Genomic DNA, 10,521 nt, shown 5'->3' with positions numbered 1-10,521 from the left:
CCTCAAAACCCAATAGAATGCCTTGGACTGGCTTGCCCTCAAGCGAAGCCACCCACATTTTGGTTCCAAAAACCTTAGTGTTGCTCACATCAGGCTTATGTTGGAACAGAATCTCATAAGGAGAACGCTTCTGTCCTTTAGGAACCTGTCTGAGCCACTGGTAAAGGAAAAATGAGATGCTTTCAGCCCACAGTTGTTCAGACAATCCTGAACTCAGCAGTTGCGCTTGCATGCTTGCTTCTAACTCAGTGTTAACCTTAACACATAAGCTTTTGTCCCAAGCTGCCTGGGTTTTGGCAAACTTGTGGTGAATGCCTTTGTCATCAAAAAAAACTTGAAACTCCTGTGAAGTAAAAAGAGGAATGTCATTGGTCAATAAACATTCAATTTTACAACCATGTTTCAGTTCAACCTTAGCATGAAATTCAGAAAATTTCACAATAGCCTGCTGAGGCTTTTGCAGAGGATAAAACCACGTATACTTAGAGAAGTGGTCAGTTATCAGAAGATAAAATTTTGCCTTGCCAAGGGACTCTGGCATAGGACCAAAAACATGAGCAGAAATGATCTGGAAACAACGTGTTAGACCTTTCTTGCTTGGTTGCTTCTGTGTCTGCTTAGGCTCCTCTGGACCTGTTAAACAATCATCAACAACATTAAAACATGCATCACTTTTATCATAAGATAATCTGAAAAGGTTATCTTTGTCTCTGTGTCCCGTCAAAAGAACTTCTCCATCTTTAGAAATCACACAGGTGCCCCTGTGAAAACACAGCTCAAACCCCTTCTCATCAATTTGAGAAACACTGAAAAGGTTTTGCTTCAGCTCTGGAACAAGATACACATTGCTGATACTCAAATTTAGAGATTTCAGAAAAATAGTTCCTTTTCCAATGGATTTCAAAGAATTGCCATTTGCCTGTGATACGACGGAGTCCAGTTTCTCAAAAGTCTGGAACAGTCTCTTGTCGTTGACCAGATGGTGGGAAGATCCAGAATCTATGATCAGATAAGACCCGTCGTCGTCTTGGTCGTCAAGCTGAGTGAGCATTACAAGCATCTTGCGTGCTGTAGGGCCCTTGGTGCTGGTGCTACTGCTGCTTCCGCTGCCGCTGCCGCTGCTGCCTTTGCCTTTCCCCTTAGGCCCAGAAGCCTGCTGTTGGCTTTCTGAGTCCTTCTGGAGTCGTCTGCATGTCTTGGCTGTGTGCCCAAGAATATTGCAAATCTGGCATCTGATTACAGCTTTAAGGGCTTGTGCAGTCTCTGCAGATGCACCAGGTGAGGGTGAGACGCGCTCCCCGTTGGCCTCCGCCTGTGCGCGGGTCCTGTCCTCCTCATTAAGCAATGAAGCATAAATTCCTGCTGCAGTCATTTGCTGAGGGTCTTGTGCCCCCAGCTGGGCTGCAATAGCATTATAGGACTTGGGATTTATGCTAACATTAGCCACCCCTCCCAATTTGGTGTCATCTGCAAACTTGCTCAGGATGCCCTCAAGCCCATCATCCAAGTCATTGATAAAGATGTTGAATAAGACTGGGCCCAAGGCAGAACCCTGTGGTTCTTCCCACTAGTCACTACTCTCCAGGATGAGGAGGGGACATTGATGAGCACCCTTGGGGTTCGGTCAGTCAGCCGAATCCACTGAATGGTAGCATTGTCTAGCCCGCATTTTACCAGCTTCTTTACAAGAATATCATGGGGCACCTAGTATGCAGCAGAATGCAGCAGCTAGACCGGTGACTGGGAGCGGCCGCCGAGACCACATAACACCGGTCTTGAAAGATCTCCATTGGCTCCCAGTACGTTTCCGAGCACAGTTCAAAGTGTTGGTGCTGACCTTGAAAGCCCTGAATGGCCTCGGTCCAGTATACCTGAAGGAGCGTCTCCACCCCCATCGTTCCACCCAGACACTGAGGTCCAGTGCCGAGGGCCTCCTGGCGGTTCCCTCGTTGCGAGAAGCCAAGTTATAGGGAACCAGACAGAGGGCCTTCTCGGTGGTGGCGCCTGCCCTGTGGAACGCCCTCCAACCAGAGAAAGAGAAACACAACTACCAGATTTTTAGAAGACATCTGAAGGCATCCCTGTTTAGGGAGGCTTTTAATCTGTAATCGATTATTTCATTCTTCTGTTGGAAGCTGCCCAGAGTGGCTGGGGAAACCAAATTTTGGACATTATTCTTTAGGGGGGGGGGGGAAACCTAGTTTTACACACAGGGGAAAAAGACAGTAACTAATTGCAATGAAAACCCCCCCTGTCTTCCGTTTTTTTGAGTTCTTTCCTTCTCTCTCACTTTTGAACAGAACTGTGAACACAAGGACCCTTGAAAGACTCCCGATTCTCTGCTGTAGGAATTCGGGGTCCCCCCCCCCAGTCATATGAAGGCCCTGCTTTGGAAAAGCTGCTTGTTGAAAGCAAGTTTGGCGCTGGAAAAGAAATTGAGTCTACCCCACCTAACTTTGGAAGCCTTCCAGGTAGACTCTTGTTGCTGTTTGGAGTTTTTTTGCCAGCGGGACTTTTTGAACGCCGGTTTCTCGAAGGGACGGGAAGGAGATGTTTCCCCTTCTGCGAGTTGTCCATTCTTCTGTTAGTAGCTTGTATTGGAGATTTTCCAAATGTTGTCGCGCAGCCTAATAAACCAGCCTAATAAAACGAAACCTAAACCTTTATTGAAAGCAAAAAAACCCCGCCTTGTCCTCGTCTTCACTGGCTTCGCGCCCCTGCTTTGTTATCGAAAGAGCTTTGTTTCAATCGAAAGAGCTTTGTTTGTTATCGAAAGAGCTTTGTTTCATGGCAAGTGGCGACTTACGTATTTTCCCATCTATAAGAGGCTCTCGTGTATAAGACGCCCCCCCTATTTTGGGGGACTCAGATTTAAGAGAATGGGGGGAGATGTATCCGTGTATAAGAGTCCCCCCTAATTTTCAAGATTATAAGGGGGGGTGTTAGGGCAGAATTCTGGGTGCGAGAATGCTCGGCCACCCAGCTCAGCCACGTTGCGGAGTATAAAAGGAAGGAGCCACGATCCGGAGCAAACAGCAAGGTTTATTACTGCGCAGCAGGTTCAATGCCAGACTGAACACCGTGAACAGGGCTGCAGGAACTTTTAAAAGTTCCCACCACCACCCCATAATGCACATCGAAAGTATCATACATACATCACTTGTGACAGGGTAAAACGTCAGAAAAGGGGAAGGGGCAAGGAGGTAAACAGGATTAACATAAGGTAACAATGCACGATGTCCCAGGTCAGGACATTGATAAGCAAGTACCAGTAAGTATCTGGGAGGGGATCCTTGAGTACCTGGCGGGGCAAAACAATGGGTCCAGGTGTGTGTATTGCCTCTGGCTTCGGAGGGTCGGGAATGGCAGGAGATGGTGCCTGAACGCATTATGGATATGCAGGGGAGCACCACCCTGGCTACGTGACCTCTCGCTTAAAGGATGATGGCTGTTCCCTGCATCCCTGAGAGCCCTTGGCCAGAGTCGTAAAAGGGGGTTTCATTTAGAAATACAGATACACGGTATTCATTCATAAAGAAAGATGGTGTCAGGAGTATGGGCAGGAGTCAGGCTCTGGGGCCTGTAGTGCCTTGCAGGACTGGGGCCTGCCTCAGCTTGTGCTGGAGAAGCAAGGAGTAGTCACCCAGCCACTTGACATCCATAGCTGCCAAGTTTTCCCTTTTCTCGCGAGGAAGCCTATTCAGCATAAGAGAAAATCCCTTAAAATAAGGGATAACTTGGCAGCTATGTTGACATCTCACTGCACCTGGTGGCAGGAGCTGGGAGGGATAAAAGCCCAGCATTTTCCCTTCAGCTCTTTGCCACAGCAACGCAATCCATGCCTGGTTGCATCTGGCCTCTTGATCCTTGCTCCTTGGACCCTTGCCTTGCCGACGCCTTGATCCTTGCTCCTTGGACCCTTGCCTTGCCGACGCCTTGATCCTTGCTCCTTGGACCCTTGCCTTGCCGACGCCTTGATCCTGCTCCTTGGACCCTCGCCTTGTCGACGCCTGAATCCTTGACCCTTGGACCTTCGCCTTGCTTCTTGTTCCTTGTTCCTTCACCTTGCTCCTTACTCCTTGGACCTTTGCCTTGCTGACGCCTTGCTCCTTGACTCCCAGACCTTCGCCTCTGCCTTGCTCCTTGACCCTGCAACTGCCTGCTGCTGGACCCTCAGCCCTGCACCTGTTCCTGCTTCTGCACCACCATCTTGCCTCTGGTCCTGACGCCCGCCGACCGGACCGTGACAGTTTGCTGTGGCCTACCCACGTCCCGGCCAGGGTGCGAGATGGACAGAGCCCAGCCTATGGACCTCGCCACTGTGCTGCAGCACCTCTGCATGCAGGTAGCTACGCTCCAGGGGGAGGTGTGAGCACTTCAAGCAGCCCCTGCTGCGGCCCCAGCCGAATGGACTCTCCCTGTCCCAGTGCCAGATAAATTCAGGGGGGAGCGTGGGGCTCCTCCATCCACTACCCCCCCATCGGACTTATGATTGTCCCATTGACCTGCAGCCGGGAGCAGAGATACCCTTTGGCCGCATTTATGCCTTGTCAGCCCCTGAACTTGGGGCCCCCCGAGAGTACCACCCATGCAATCATCCCTGCACCCCCGCGGCTTCTCTCGTGCCTTCCGCCAATGATCGGGTCTCCCACATCCAGGGGACATGAGCCGACCTGGTACAGCACCTAGAGGGGGCCAAAGCGGACTATAAGGTGCAAGCAGATCGACGGCGGTGGCAAGGACCTGCGTTCCAGGTTGGGGATGAGGTTCGGGTTTTCCATCGGAAGTTCCCAGATAGCCTGGGCCATGACCGGGGGTGGAACCCCGTTTTCCCTATGGGGGGGAGTACTGTCAGGAGTATGGGCAGGAGTCAGGCTCTGGGGCCTGTAGTGCTTTGCAGGACTGGGGCATGCCTCAGCTTGTGCTGGAGAGACAAGGAGTAATCACCCAGGTGAGGCCACTTGAGATCTCACTGCACCTGGTGGCAGGAGCTGGGAGGGATAAAAGCCCAGCATTTTCCCTTCAGCTCTTTGCCACAGCAACTCAATCCATGCCTGGTTGCATCTGGCCTCTTGATCCTTGCTCCTTGGACCCTTGCCTTGCCGACGCCTTGATCCTTGCTCCTTGGACCCTTGCCTTGCCGACGCCTTGATCCTTGCTCCTTGGACCCTTGCCTTGCCGACGTCTTGATTCTTGCTCCGTGGATCCTTGCCTTGCCGACGTCTTGACCCTCGACCCTTGTACCTTCGCCTTGCTTCTTGTTCCTTGAACCTTCGCCGTGCTTCTTGTTCCTTGAGCCTTCTCCTTGCTCCTTGCTCCTTGGACCCTTGCCTTGCCGACGCCTTGCTCCTTCACTCCCAGACCTTCGCCTCTGCCTTGCTCCTTGACCCTCTGACTGCCTGCTGCTGGACCCTCAGCCCTGCACCTGTTCCTGCTTCTACACCACCATCTTGCCTCTGGTCCTGACGCCCCCGACCGGACCGTGACAGATGGTTACATAGAGTCTCAGGCAACAGAGAAAGGGTAGGAAAAGGGAGCCTTTATTACACAGGGCTTGATCCTGAGGGGTTCGTGTTGGTGCGATACTAGAGTGGTGTTGTAGGATCAGACGGGGTCCCCTTGAGGGCATTGGTGCCAATCTTGATTCCCAAATGAAGCCTCGTTTGGGTGCCCCCCCCCAATAAAATTCCCTAACAGGGGGTAACCTAAGGTAAAGGTAAAGGGACCCCTGACCAATAGGTCCAGTCGTGACCGACTCTGGGGTTGCGCGCTCATCTCGCATTATTGGCCGAGGGAGCCGGCGTATAGCTTCCAGGTCATGTGGCCAGCATGACAAAGCCGCTTCTGGCAAACCAGAGCAGCACATGGAAACGCCGTTTACCTTCCCGCTGTAGCGGTTCCTATTTATCTACTTGCATTTTGATGTGCTTTCGAACTGCTAGGTTGGCAGGAGCTGGGACCAAGCAATGGGAGCTCACCCCGTCACAGGGATTCGAACCGCCGACCTTCTGGTCAGCAAGCCCTAGGCTCAGTGGTTTAACCACTGCGCCACCTGGGTCCCAACAGGGGGTAACCTAGTCTAAAGGTAAAGGGACCCCTGACCATTAGGTCCAATCGTGACCGACTCTGGGGTTGCGGCGCTCATCTCGCGTTATTGGCCGAGGGAGCTGGCGTATAGCTTCCAGGTCATGTGGCCAGCATGACAAAGCCGCTTCTGGCGAACCAGAGCAGCACACGGAAACGCCGTTTACCTTCCCCTATTTATCTACTTGCACTTTGACGCGCTTTCGAACCGCTAGGTTGGCAGGAGCTGGGGCCGAGCAACGGGAGCTCACCCCGTCGCAGGGATTCAAACCGCCGACCTCCCGATCACCAAGCCCTAGGCTCTGTGGTTCAACCCACAGCGCCCCCTGCGTCCCAACCTAGTCTTGCATAGAGGAAAATGCGGTATTTTGGTGAGATCGCCAACCATGATCGAGTGCCGTCTTTGCAGTGTGGTGCAGTGTGTTGTCGGGGCTGCAAACATGCCTGGGAGGGGATGTGACAAAACCCCCCTGGGCTGATCAGCCTGGTGGTGGGCAGATTTCTGCGATGGGCACAATCACAGTGGGGGGGTGGCACACGCCGGGCGTATTTGCGCGGACAGCGGCACTCTCGGGAGGGTCGGCATGCCCCCGACTGTGCATCATATTTGCTGCCCCGTATCTGCGTCCAATCCCTGTGTCCATGGGGCACATGCGTAGGAAACAATGCCTTATGAGGAACGGCTTAGGGAGCTGGGTATGTTTAGCCTGGAGAAGAGAAGGTTAAGGGGTGATATGATAGCCATGTTCAAATATGTCATATAGAGGAGGGTGAAAGGTTGTTTTCTGCTGCTCCAGAGAAGCGGACACGGAGCAATGGATTCAAACTACAAAGAAAGAAGATTCCACCTCAACATTAGAAAGAACTTCCTGACAGTAAGAGCTGTTCGGCAGTGGAAATTGCTCCGTGTCCGCTTCTCTGGAGCAGCAGAAAACAACCTTTCACCCTCCTCTATATGACATATTTGAACATGGCTATCATATCACCCCTTAACCTTCTCTTCTCCAGGCTAAACATACCCAGCTCCCTAAGCCGTTCCTCATAAGGCATCGTTTCCAGGCCTTTGACCATTTTGGTTGCCCTCCTCTGGACACGTTCCAGCTTTTCAGTATCCTTCTTGAACTGTGGTGCCCAGAACTGGACACAGTACTCCCGGTGAAGTCTGACCAGAGCAGAATACAGTGATTCTATTACTTCCCTGGATCTAGACCAGGCACCCCCAAACTTCGGCCCTCCAGATGTTTTGGACTACAATTCCCATCATCCCTGACCACTGGTCCTCTTAGCTAGGGATCATGGGAGTTGTAGGCCAAAACATCTGGAGGGCCGCAGTTTGGGGATGCCTGGTCTAGACGCTATACTCCTATTGATTCCCTTATTTACCTTTAAACGAGGCATAGGCAAACTCCAGCCTTCCAGATGTTTTGGGACTACAATCCCCATCGTCCCTGACCCACTGCTCCTGTTAGCTGGGGTGGTGGGAATTGTTGTCCCAGGTTTGGGGCCGAGCCCCATTGAAGCAAGCGCCAGCCCCACAGCAGTCGTGCCCCTGTCCAGTGCTTTGCATTGTGTGCTTGCCATTGCTTGTGCTTCAAAGAGGTTTAAAAACAACATCAACATGTATTTAAGTCAGGCATCCCCAGACTCGGACTACAATGCCCATCGTCCCTGACCACCGGTCCTGTGAGCTAGGGGTGATGGGAGTTGTAATCCCAAAACAGCCGGAGAGCCAAATTTGGGGGGGCCTGAATGAAGTTGATATTCACACATCAGTCTTGTGCGTAAAAGCAGTCTCGAACCCGAGGTTGTGTGTGTGTGTTTTGTCTTCATTCATTATCTTCGTTTGACCTCGCTGCTTGCCTCTGCTGTTTGTGTCAAGCAGTGGTGGCCCAACATAGGAAGAACTTCCTGACAGTAAGAGCTGTTCGACAGTGGGATTTGCTGCCAAGGAGTGTGGTGGAGTCTCCTTCTTGGGAGGTCTTTAAGCAGAGGCTTGACAGCCATATGTCAAGAATGCTTTGATGGTGTTTCCTGCTCGGCAGGGGGTTGGACTGGATGGCCCTTGGGGTCTCTTCCAACTCTAGGATTCTATTATTCTAACTTAGCCCTCCAGTTGTTTGGGGGCTACAATTCCCATCGTCCCTGACCGCTGGTCCTGCTAGCTAAGGATCATGGGAGTTGTAGGCCGAGTTTGAGGAAGCCTGCGAGTCTCGGGAGACCTGAGGGGGACCCGTCCCCAAACTCCCCCACCCCTTCTTCCAGGCCTAGGCAAACTCGGCCCTCCAGCTGTTTGGGGACTACAATGCCCATCGTCCCTGACTGCTGGTCCTGTGAGCTAGGGGTGATGGGAGTTGTAATCCCAAAAGGGCTGGAGGGCCAAGTGTGGCCAGGCCTGATCTAGAACAGTGGTGGCCAAACTCGGCCCCCCAGCTGTTTTGGGACTACAATTCCCATCATCCCTAGCTAACAGGACCACTGGTCAGGGATGATGGGGATTGTAGTCCCCAAAGAGCTGGAGGTTCGAGTTTGGCCACCACTGGCATAAAGGGATGAAGTCTGTGGCTAAGAAAGAGAACTGCCTTGAATGCTTTAAAGTCCCGCGACGGCTTATTTTACGGCTACGTCTTTTTTTTTTTGCGAAACAGGGTAGCTGTAGACGGAAGTTTATTGCGCAACAGGGTTCAAAGAGGAATTTGAACCCCGAGAATGGGGCGAAAAGAACTTTTAGAAGATTCTGTCTTATCGCAGCAGACAGTTCATTAAGCATCATCGCTACATCATTGTTACATCATCACTAAATCACCAAAGGGGGGGTTATACCTGATTAGAATCATACAATCGTAGAGTTGGAAGAGACCACAAGGGCCATCCAGTCCAACCCCCTGCCAAGCAGGAAACACCATCAAAGCATTCTTGACATATGCCTGTCAAACCTCTGCTTAAAGACCTCCAAAGAAGGAGACTCCACCACACACCTTGGCAGCAAATCCCACTGCCGAACAGCTCTTACTATCAGGAAGTTCTTCCTAATGTTGAGGTGGAATCTTCTTTCTTGAAGTTTGAATCCATTGCTCCGTGTCCGCTTCTCTGGAGCAGCAGAAAACAACCTATCACCCTCCTCTATATGACATCCTTTTATATATTTGAACATGGCTATCATATCACCCCTTAACCTTCTCTTCTCCAGGCTAAACATACCCAGCTCCCTAAGCCGCTGGGAGGTCTGACCAGAGCAGAATACAGTGGTACTATTACTTTCCTTGATCTAGATGCTATACTCCTATTGATGGAGCCCAGAATTGCATTGGCTTTTTGACCTGCTGCATCACACTGCTGACTCATGTCAAGTTTGTGGTATACCAGGACTCCTAGATCCTTTTCACATGTACTCCTCTCAAGGCAGGTGTCTCCCATCCTGTATTTGTGCCTTTCATTATTATTATTTTTGCCCAAGTGTAGTACTTTACATTTCTCCTTGTTGAAATTCATCTTGTTGGCTTTGGCCCAGTTGTCTAATCTGTTAAGGTCATTTTGAAGTGTGTTCTTGTCCTCTGGGGTATTAGCCACCCCTCCCAATTTGGTGTCACCTGCAAGCTTGCTCAGGATGCCCTCAAGCCCATCATCCAAGTCATTGATCAAGATGTTGGATAAGACTGGGCCCAAGACAGAACCCTGTGGTTCTTCCCACTAGTCACTACTCTCCAGGATGAGGAGGAGCCATTGATGAGCACCCTTTGGGTTTGGTCAGCCAGCCAGTTACAAATCCACTGAATGGTAGCAGTTGAGCGTCCTGAATCTGCACTCTGATAGTGGACCTTAATCTGAGCCTTTTTGGAAAAGCAAAGTTGTGGAGCTTTTCTTAGCAATATTCGTGTGGAACGGCAAGAAACCTAGAAATAAAGCACCAACTTTTAACAGATAGAAGAACAAGGGGAGGATTCGCACTGCCTGATGTAGAATTCTACCATGCAGCAGCGAGCTTAGCTTGGCTGGGGGAGTGGATCCAATGAAAAAGAACCGATATATTGGATTTGGAGGGCCAGGATGAGGAGGAGCCATCGATGAGCACCCTTTGGGTTCGGTCATTCAATTCATCTTGTTTGCTTTGGCCCCGTTGTCTAATCTGTTAAGGTCATTTTGAAGTGTGATCCTGTCCTCTGGGGTATTAGCCCCCCCCCCCCGTCACGATCTACCTGTTGGACATGCTTTATAACAACCGAATGAAATTCCTTCATCCCATAGATCTTTGCTCAAATTGAGCCTTGACCTCCTCCTGTTCCCCTCCCTGACTTCCAGATGTGATCACTTTTATTTGAGCATTTATGAATCGCCCTGTTGACCATAAAGGTAAAGGTAAAGGGACCCCTGACCATCAGGTCCAGTCGTGACCGACTGTGGGGTTGCGCGCTCATCTCGCATTATTGGCCGAGGGAGCCG

The sequence above is a fragment of the Zootoca vivipara genome, chromosome W (assembly GCF_963506605.1).
Source record: "Zootoca vivipara chromosome W, rZooViv1.1, whole genome shotgun sequence".
In the NCBI taxonomy this organism is placed as follows: Eukaryota; Metazoa; Chordata; class Lepidosauria; order Squamata; family Lacertidae; genus Zootoca; species Zootoca vivipara.
The sequence above is the reverse complement of the archived record's forward strand: the minus strand, read 5'-3'. Positions refer to the sequence as shown.